Here is a 10,960-nt window from a genome sequence, read left to right as displayed (position 1 = left end):
GCTGATGTCTTTCCTCCTTGGCATCGTGTTAACACACACCTGAATGCTGCAGAGCAGCAAACTGAGAAAAATAGGTGCTCACACTTACTGGTGATTAGTTAATCAGTGCACAAAATAGAATAGAATAGAATCATCTTTATTTTCATTGTACAGGCATCTATACAACGAAATGGAACTGGTAACCTCTGAAAAGGCATCTCTAAAAAGTAAAAAGGGTTCAAACTAGAATAATAAATAAATGAAAGGCAGACAAGACAATATACACAATTTACAATTTCTAATTCCTGAGTGGGGGTATTGTAATCTGCTCGGATGAGAGTTTTTTTGTCCTGACAGCACATGGAAAGGCGCTATTTCTCAGTCTATTTGTTCTGCTCCTGCACCTTCAGCCGCAGGACAACACTCTGAGTAGGTGCTGAGGTGGATGGAGGTCGTCTTTGGTGAGTTCTAGAGAGGCAAATGTTTAGATTTGTCACCCTGTTTACAGGTGATTTCTTCATATAAATCCAGGAAAAGGGCAACTGAAAATATGGATTCATTTTAAATAAAATTAAATGTTTACAAAGTAAAAGCTCAAAAGGTGTATCCAATGATTTGTCAAGTACGTAATGACGAAAAGGATTTTAAAGAAAGATATTCATAATTATTCAGGAAACTTACTGTAAACCGATGATGCCGAGTTTGTTGTTCATGAGGCAACAACTGAAGTAAAGTTGAACTGATTTTAACTGTTTATATAGAGCCTCAACAGGGCAAGACAGAGGTGATGCTGTTGCCATGGCGATGTCGAGTAGCTACTCGGGGAGAGATATAGTGCTGCCTCTGCTTTTGCAGCTTTATGGCTGGATGGGCAGATGCACAGACTGACATTACACAAGTGTCTCATGAATGTCGTGTGATTGTGTCTCTGAGTGTTCACAGGTACAAAGTCCACTCTCATTAAAGCTGTGACAGAACCAAGTTACAAAATACACTGAACCTGTGTAAGGCTATTAAAGCATTGCTCTGTTAACAACATATAATGTGAAAAGGTGAATGGGGATAGCTTGCTGGATTGAGCCTATAGAGAAAAACATGATTAACAAACAAGTTAACAATGTTTTGGTGCCTGTAACTTCTTCATATTATAGCATCTGTTTACTGGGTCCCTGAGGTTCCTTTTGCAGATAAAGGTGCACTGCAGCCTAATTTTCACTACAAATATTGCATAAGATAAAATATTGCACAGCGTGACGGAGCAGCTTTTGCTATGGTTCTGGTGATGAAGATAAAGCGCAAATGATAGCATTAATTAGAGTCATATCAACAGTATCAGCAGCATATCAACAGTTATATAAAGTGCGTGGTGGTGGCATGAGTGGAAACATATCGACAGTTTCTGTGTTGTTAAAAGGGTCAACAGTCTAGTCAATCAGTGTGTATTACATGTCATACTGCGGCAACGCTTGCCAGACAGTGGGAGGGTGAACAGTGCAGGCTGGGCAGGATCTTTGTTTTGGGATTATGTTGGTGGCTTTACTGCAGTGGTACAGGTACAGGTCATGGATGGAAGCTAAATTAAATGTAATGTAACCAGATTTCGTCCGGTCTCGCCTTCTTAGTGGTAAGTTAGTAGCTATTTGCCTGTGCAATACCATCTGGTGAGTAGACTGATGAAGATGATGTATCAGGGACTCTTACATTGGATCAGGTGATGTGGCGCCTTCCCAGTGGGGCGTGCAAAAGTGTTGCAGTGTTTATGACTGCTGCAGACTTATGTGGAACAACTGGCAACTCAGATTTTAGTTTGTATTTATCAAAAATAACTGGTTTATGAACAAAAGGTGAAGCCGCCGCTCTGGTATCAGCCTCTGGTATAGAATCAGTGACAGCAGAGGGCTGTTGGCACGTCCCAGTTTCAAGAAACAGAGAAGATTACAAGAAGAAAATGAACATGCTTTAATCAGAGTCAAATGAAAGCTGTATTTTAGCCACCAAATTGATATGAACTTAAATGTACACTATATAATAGAATATTTTCACAACTTTATCTTGAATAAAACAGTTTTCGCATGAAGCGAGTATGTGTTTATTTGGCAAATGATCTGCTCCTGTGAGGAATCCCATAGACTGCACCATTAACAAGCAAATGCTGTGTAAAACTTTACAACTTCAGTGTTTTCCCATGTTATTTATAAAGAATGGATAAGATCTCCTCTCTGATACACAGTAACAGACAGCAAAGAGGCAGCGAAACACACTTTTTAAAAAAATCTACACTTGGTTCTTCTTTCCTTCTACCTCCTCCTAATTCTCGTCTTCTTATTGTGGATCTTAAGGGGCAAAAAAACAGCAAAAAAAAGAAAAATGGCAAAGTTACGGAAACACAAAAACAGGCCACGTCTCTGCTTTTTGAGATTTTTAGACCAGGTCCAGTTTTAAAAACCACTGGATTGGTCAAATCTGGACTTCTTACACTTTCACTAATTCTCCAGAATATTCCATCGTGAGTTGACTGTTATAGAGTCAGAAAGAAAAGCTCAAAGCAAGTCAACATGCTCCACAGATTACACAATGTAAATATGACAGTAACCTCAGCATATGATTAAAGAATAATGTCCTAAAACAGTGTTTTTTTTCTGCAGCTGCAGTGCACAACATCAAAATTCATTGAACACAAGCTTTACTTTATGTGGCTGCATCAAAAACAGCACATTTCTATCAATAATGTAATTGATCTCGTCTTTAAACCAAGTCTGAAGAATATTAAACACATCTTCTCACATCGCTCCTCTGGTCTAAAATCCTGTAGATACTTTTAGAGCCTCGCAGTTTCATAAGCCTTCATCCACCTCAATGAAATAAATGCAGAAACCTTGACTTATGGTGCTAAAATAAAAAAAAGGGGGGGGGGGGTAGGAAGAGATCCTTACATCTTACAGTAAACTGAGATATACGATCAACCATGCTTGGGTTTATATGTGCAGCAGATATCTAAATTTAAATGTGTTGTAAAAGTGGCTGCCTCATGATGAAAGGCTGGATCAAGAGTTAAGAGGAAAAAGCTCGAGCATTTTACACGAGGAGACTTGAACATTGCATGTAATACTCACCGAAGAGTTCGTTTAAAAGAAGCAGATAAACAGGTTTGCAGTGAATATACCGGTTGTCAGTTTCAGTCTGATCCTGACCAGCGAGGGGCGCTGTTGAGCTCCAAACAACCATTCCCGTGTCTGTGACTCACACCCTTTCTCTCTGCAATCATCCATCCAATTATCCCTCCATCTATCTCTTCTGAACTATCGCACAAAACCCAAAGATGCCCTCATGAAACCATTATCTCCCGGACGACTTGACCTTTACCCTCACACCTTTACATAACCTTTGGGCCACACCTCAATAAACGGCGTGTGTGTGAGCATGTGCTGTTGAATGGGAACGACTCACAGTCACAGACTAATGAGTCTGCATGAGGCGAATCTTTGACTACAGCACAGCTTATGTGCGTGTTTTTCTTGTGTCAATCAAACAGCACTTATTCACTGTCAGTCTGTGGGAATCTAGGTGTGTTAAAGAGAGGAGCGGTTTAAACTGCCTGTCTGTGTGTGTGTGTGTATCCATGTATCTAAGTGTGTGTGTGTGTGCTTGTATGAGTAAGCATGAGTAATCAGTCATCTGTCACAGAAGTGTTTTGTCTTGAATAACGTTACAGTTCAGCTCTTGGACAAAAGCTTTAGGTAACTGCTTGACTGTTTGTGTGTGTGTGTGTGCATGTACGTGTGTGTGAGTGCACCTCTTTGTTATTATGGATTATGCACAACTTCCCACAAGTACTCAGCAGGTTCCTTGTTCGTGACGGTATTTCTTTAGTTTGTAAAGTGTATATGAACCATGAATCAAGAGGATTAAGAGTTCCAGTCTGGGACTTCACCCAGTACATTAAAGCTTTACACATGACTCACTTCCAGGGATTGTAGCTGCACTTGTTACTTTACCCAGTATTCTAAAAAACACCAAAATCAAATTATTGTAAAGTAGTTTAAGACGGTGAGGATTAAATCTGAGCCATTTGTGCAGTGATCTTGCTTCTGTTTATTATTTCCTACACAGTATAATATGAACCTATAATTTCTTTATGTGTGTCCCGGAAAACTAGAAATATGGACGTTGATTTATCATGTGCAAACTAATAAGAGTTTGTACAGTTCTCAGCAGCTTTAAAGTGAATATCTGGTCTGAGCTCCTTTATTCTCCAACACAGCCTGAACCCTCTGAGACGAGCTTTCTGTCATTTCTTTAAGGAGTCTTCAGGAATAGTTCTCCAGGCTTCTTGAAGGACATCCCAAAGCTCTTCTTTGGATGTCGGCTGCCTTTTGTTCCGTTCTCTGTCAGATGATCCCACACTGCTTCAATAATGTTGAGGTCCGGGCTCTGGGGAGGATTCATCCCTCCATAAGACCTGTTGCCACTGATTTTCAGTCCACTTCTTGTGTCATTTGGCACAGCTCAGCCTTTTCTCCCTGTTTCCCTTCCTTAAGAATGGCTTCTTGACAGCCACCCTTCCATGGAGACCATTTCTGATGAGGCTTGGGCCAACAGTAGATGGATCAGCTGAAGGTCCAGATGCATCTCTCAGGTCCTGTCAGGTCACAGCTGGATTTTTTCCTCTTTCTTAAGGACATCACTTTCAGATCCTGTTCATCTGCTGTAGATTGTTTTTTAGGCCTGACACTTCTTCTTTTGTCCTCCACTTGTCCAGTTTCCTCAAATGTTTTAAGCACACACTGCACACCATGCTGAGATATGCCAAGTTTTCAGCTAATAGCTCTTTGGGAATCACCTTGTTGCTGCAGAAATCCTATTTTCTGTCTGTCCAACTGTGTTTTCTTTGCTGTTTTTCATAGATGCAACTAAAGAAATGGGAACAAATGATGTGTCTTTGTGACAAGCAGCCAGTGACTAAGTGCCTAAAGAGAAGTGTAGCTTCTTTGCATCTCTCTCGCGTCTTTAGCGCTTACTTTAGTTTAAAAGTATATCTGTCTACTTGTCCAAGACTGTTTCCAACCAGTGAAACAGTTATTAAAAACAACACAACAGCTTCAACATTAACGAGAGCAACAGTCCCTGAACCGCTACTGTGCTTTTTTTAATGCCACGACTGCACATTTTATGAGAAAAAACATGTTTCATAAAGCTTTTGCCCTTTTTTTAGTTGAGATATTACAAAAGAATCTTAAATGCATTCCATTTTAACATGATTCATTTGCACTTTGTGAGAGCAAAACACTTCTAACATGGACAGCGGAAATGGAAATGTTATTTTATATTATGATTATGCTTTTTTTGTCTGCCATTACATTCATTGACACTATTCAAGGAGACAGCACAGCATATGAAAGGAAGACATTGATGGTGTTTCATTAAAGTGAAATGGCATATGTGGAACAACTCACAGCTACTCCATCAAAATGACAGCTCAGTTGAAAGCAAAGCATATTATTAAAGCAATGAGTCATTTGAAGACATTTGCTGGTAAAATAGTTGCAAAGATCAAATCACTTTTCTGAGGTGGACTAATGACATTTGAGTAGGTTGTTCTTCATATTTCTCTACTGTTCCGTAGAAGTAGGCCCTGCAGACATCTCTTAATCATATTCATAATTTTCACAGCACACAGGATAAATCGACAAACTGCCTATAGTTTCCACAGCTACCAGCTTCATGCACCTTCCTGCTGGCCGTCATATGAAAAGCAGATGCAAATTGCAGCATCAGAAACTGCTGCAGCTCTTTGTCGCCATGGTGCTGTGTTGCCACGGTGTCGCCATGGGTACTCCGGGGTCACCGGTGATGAGGTCACATCCCGATGAGCCTCTTATGGGAGACAGCAGACGTTAATCCACTTACAGCTGACCGACACAAACAAACACACACGAGAAGAAAAGCTTGGTTAATCTATCTATCTATCTATCTATCTATCTATCTATCTATCTATCTATCTATCTATCTATCTATCTATCTATCTATCTATCTATCTATCTATCTATCTATCTATCTATCTATCTATCTATCTATCTATCTATCTATCTATCTATCTATCTATCTATCTATCTATCTATCTATCTATCTATCTATCTATCTATCTATCTATCTATCTATCTATCTATCCATCCATCCATCCATCCATCCATCCATCCATCCATCCATCCATCCATCTTACAGGCCTATTTGCATTGAAAGTGTAATTTCTATTTGCTCTTAGCCAAGGTTTCTGCTCACACTGATTCGTCATGTGTAGTGAGCCAAAGTGTCTTTAATTACAGCTAAATTTACTGAAGCTTCTGTTTCAACTGGCTTCTGCAAATCCACACAGCTGCTAATAAACACGGCTTCACTGGAACGCTGAAAAATACATCAGGAAGAAATCAGCTGCTGCTACAAGTGGCTCCATTAGTTCAGATGATAATTGCTGCATGTCATCCTGAGTCTCGCTCTCATTCTTATCTATTACCCTGCACTGTGAGCCTCCAAATGAAGGATACACGCCTTTGAGATGAAGCTAGATTATATTCAAGGCTGTGACATCAGTGAAAATCAACAACAAAGAGACGCTGTGTTTCAAGTGGCTTCATAACCCTGCCAAGCAACCTCTTCACCTCATTGTCATTCTCTCTCACCTTGGTGTAACTTCTCTGAGTGGACTTATGCCATCAGACCATTATGTGTCATTATCTGTTCCCGGGTACAGTGAGAGCCATTCGAGAAAGACTGACAGCTGAAATCTATGCAGATGCCTGTCAAGATTATTATCACAGTGGATGATTATGTTTGAATTTACATCTTTGATTGATGTTGGACATGTCAGAGGAATCAAACCTGTGATTTTTCAGCTAAGGAGTGCCCAGTGGCAGTCATTTATAAAACCCATCACGTGTAACTGAAAGGAGCTTACGCAATCTAATACTAAAGCTGTCTGGTAGCACAAAGGGGTCACTGCATTAACATGTGTGCAAAGGGGAAAAAATAAATGCCTGATTTAATTCATTAGCAGGAGGTCTGCCTTAACAAGGTCCTCTGTATTATTCATCTGTTTTTACAGATGAAAGGATTCAGAGTAGGCGTATTCTTTGAATCCTAAGGGTCCACCTGAAAATCAGCCAACCAAATGGATGCAATCACCACCCAATTACCCGCTGCCGCCTCTGCTTTGCTCGTGTTATGAAGCATAATGTGGGCATGCAGTGACCAAATAGATACATTTTTGACCAGTGTGGTCAGTGTCAAGAAGAAAAGACTGTTGGGCAAATATTCAGCTGTTTCCAGCTGTCGTCTGTGCTGCTGGAGCCACCTCTCATTTCTTTTTATACTTCAGGAAATACTGTATGTGCCACAATTTATTGAATTAGATTTTTTCCTCTTCGTTAAAGACACTTTCAGACCCATGCTGAGATATGCCAAGTTTTCAGCTGATAGCTCTTTGGAAAATGCCTTCACACCATTTTGATATGTGAGCACTGGGAGGGTTTGGGGAATCATTTTGCTTTGTGGCACAACCAGGTTAGCTGTTCCCCACCTTCATGTTTAACTTAACAAGTCGTCCCTTGGATGTAACTTCCCACCGCTGACAGAAATGAGAGTCAAAATGAATCTTGTCACTGCAAGAATGCAAATATACATTTTCCAAAAAAATATGCTGCTGTTGATCATAAAGTTTCATTATGTTGGATACTACAGCCAACAAAATGGAACTTTAAGATCTGACACATCATTTGTTCCCATTTCTTTAGCTGCATCTCTGAAAAACAGCAAAGATAACACAATTTGACAGACAGAAAATAGGATTTCTGCAGCAACAAGGTGATTCCCAAAGAGCTATTAGCTGAAAACTTGGCATATCTCAGCATGGTGTGCAGTGTGTCCTTAAAACATTTGAGGAAACTGGACAAGTGGAGGACAAAAGAAGAAGTGTCAGGCCTAAAAAAACTATCTACAGCAGATGAACAGGATCTGAAAGTGTCTTTAACAAAGAGAAAAACATTGAATTTAATAAATTGTGGCACATATTTCCTGTTTTCCTGAAGTATAAAAAGAAATTAGTTACGATTGAGGTGGCTCAAGACTGCTACATGTTAGTCTAACCCTCCGAGAGGTTATCAAGTAGAAACTAAAGCAACAACAGCTAATACATGTTCTGCCATGAAAGATATGCTGCGTTTGGTCATTACCTTGAGGGTACAGGTAAACCGTTCAGGGGGGTGAATGTTACAAAAACGATTTTGTGGATTGTAATGTAGTAATAATGGGTTGGCAGAACACATTACTGTGCTTAAGATGATTACTGTGGGTAACACAGTAATACACTAGCGTTGGAAACGCCTAAAAAATGAGCTAAAAACATTTCTGATGACTTTTTGCGGCTGAACTAATAAATTGACTAATTAGCATAACTCTAAATTACATGCTCATTACAGGTTCATTACATATATTATACATATCTATAATTTTGTACAGCAAACTCTTTATTCATGTCTTTATTTCCAGATGAAACGCCAGAGTAAATGCTGTGATAGACAGGTGAAAAAAAAGGGGCAGGAAGACAGTCAGACAGACAGGTCGCCTCAGAGGTGACCGGGGAATCCTGCTCTCTCTGTGCCGGCAGACAGAGCCTCCTCCTCGGCCACTGCTCCTCCTCCCCTCCCCTCCCCTCCCTCTGCCCTGGTTGCGCGTTGGGGGATCCAACGACGTCACACAAGCACACACACATATGCACATGCACGTGTACACGCGTACAGGCGCACGCACGCACACACGCGCCCTCTATCTCTCGCTCTCTGCCGCTCCGTGTCTCGCGCTCAGTCTCCTCTCTGCTGCTATTCTGGGAAGTAGCGCTTGGAATAACCCCCATCTGAGTAAGAGTGTGTGCGCGCGCGTGCGTGTCTCCTGATTTCACCCTGACACACGCACACATACACGCTCAGAGCACAGTCAGACGCACACATTAACTGTCTGTCTGACTGCAGAAGAGGAGCTCCCGCAGCAGAAATCAGCTCGGAAAGGATTTCACCCATTTTTACGCGCAACTTTCCCTCCATCGGCCGCCTCGCCGCGACGTTTCCACCTCTCCTCTTCGACTGTTGTGGATTTCTAACAACCATCTCCTGCCTGTGTGATTTTCGGTGAGGAGTCCAGCCCGCTCGGAATCGGCTGTCCTGTCACCGGTGTTCCTTGTTGTCATTATCGCACGGAGACGCGCAGCCGGAGCACAGACAGAAGGTAAGAGCAGAGCAAAAACGAAACCTTACAGGATGTTTTTTCACACATCACATAGACATCGGGTTTCTTTGCGCCATGGTGGAGATTATTGTTTGTTTTCCAAGCACTTGATCCTTTGCTTAGCTTATAAGGGCAAGGCTATGCAGGGGGAATACCCCGGGCACGCATTTCATTGCATGCAGATTAACCGGGTTGCGTAATATCCTGAGGAATTTGCAGTAGCCTATTCGGACAGGCTGGCTGCAAGGCCGGGGGGAGACGGAGGGAGAAGGGTAAAGAGGAGGCATGTTGGTGGATATGAAGCTATGAAAGTGGAAGCTCTCAGAGGTGAGATGATGTGAATTTTTCCGTCTGGAAGGTCGATTTTCTGAATTTGTATTTATGTACACAAACACACCAGCCGTGCCCGCACCAGGCTTGCTTGATGAGTTTCTCACCTGCAGATCCCTATGATATTTATAAGTGTTGCTCCTCTAATGACTTTAAAGTTCGTGGCGCAGTGTCCAAAAGTGAGTTTAAGCTTTGACCTTAGCGCACACTCTTCGGTATTTCCTTGTTTCTGATCAGAGTGACATTCCACAGATACTCAGAGGCTTGTTGCTACAGTAGCCATATGGTTGCTCTAGGTGAACATTAGTGAGTTATTTTTCAGATGGAAGTGACTTTATCTCATATGTTCATCGTTCGCTTCCTCTGTGTGTGTCTGTGTACGAGCGAGAGGCAGAAAGAGATGGTGGGTGGTGCGCTGGCTTGTTCCGGGAATGTTCCATGACGTGTTGCCGTCAAGAGAAGGGCCCCGGCCGGGGAGTGCTCGACGCACGACTCGGCCCTGCTGCTCTTTCTACCTCTTTGCCTTTAACCAGCGCGATGACAGTCTTACGCTTGAAACTATGTTGTATAGCGCTGCGTTTCCAATTAAAATGAGCTCTCTGTCTCTGGGTGTCTTATTGTACGTCATAGTCGGTCCTAATCTGTTCAGGGATGCTGACATTTTTCTTGCACAGAGAGGTCAGAGGTCAAAGGGCAGGTTCAAACAGAATGATATGCAACAGGTGGTAGAAATCCAGCACAAGGACACCTCCCAGCAGGAGAGATGAGTGCCAGGATGAGGTCTGAACTGCACATCTGACTCAGCTGAAGGACGTTGCTGCCTAACGGCTGCCAGCAAGACGGTCTACTTCTAAGAGCAAGCGTTTGATGTTTAATACGTTGCAGGAAGAAAAAACTAAAACAATATGAACAAAATAAGACCGAAAACATCTGTGAAAAGCATGCTGTGATTAGATAAATACACATTCATGATGAGAGAACAATAACTTTATTGAGATCATTTAAGTGAGATTTATTAAAACACGTGCAAACCCTTTTCTATCTACTGAACCCTCTGAGACGAGCTTTCTGTCATTTCTTTAAGGAGTCTTCAGGAATAGTTCTCCAGGCTTCTTGAAGGACATCCCAAAGCTCTTCTTTGGATGTTGGCTGCCTTTTGTTCCGTTCTCTGTCAGATGATCCCACACTGCTTCAATAATGTTGAGGTCCGGGCTCTGGGGAGGATTCATCCCTCCATAAGACCTGTTGCCACTGATTTTCAGTCCACTTCTTGTGTCATTTGGCATAGCTCAGCCTTTTCTCCCTGTGTTATCCATGAGAACTGTGTTATCTTTGCTGTTTTTCATGGCTGCAACTAAAGAAATGGGAACAAATTATG

General features: G+C 41.8%; 1 protein-coding gene across 1 annotated transcript in view; it reads left to right on the top strand.

Moving 5' to 3' along the window:
- Positions 1-8,826: 8,826 nt before the first annotated feature.
- The window catches only part of hivep2a (HIVEP zinc finger 2a), a 109,640-nt gene continuing 107,506 nt past the window's right edge, over positions 8,827-10,960 (top strand). The window contains exon 1 of the mRNA XM_072362113.1: positions 8,827-9,252. The gene's annotated coding sequence lies outside the window, so the exon portion shown is untranslated. The remainder of the gene's footprint in view (positions 9,253-10,960) is intronic.

The sequence above is a fragment of the Leuresthes tenuis genome, unplaced genomic scaffold, assembly GCF_036924035.1.
Source record: "Leuresthes tenuis unplaced genomic scaffold, fLeuTen1.0.hap1 SCAF_13, whole genome shotgun sequence".
In the NCBI taxonomy this organism is placed as follows: domain Eukaryota; kingdom Metazoa; phylum Chordata; class Actinopteri; order Atheriniformes; family Atherinopsidae; genus Leuresthes; species Leuresthes tenuis.
This window is presented reverse-complemented; position numbering and strand designations above follow the sequence as displayed.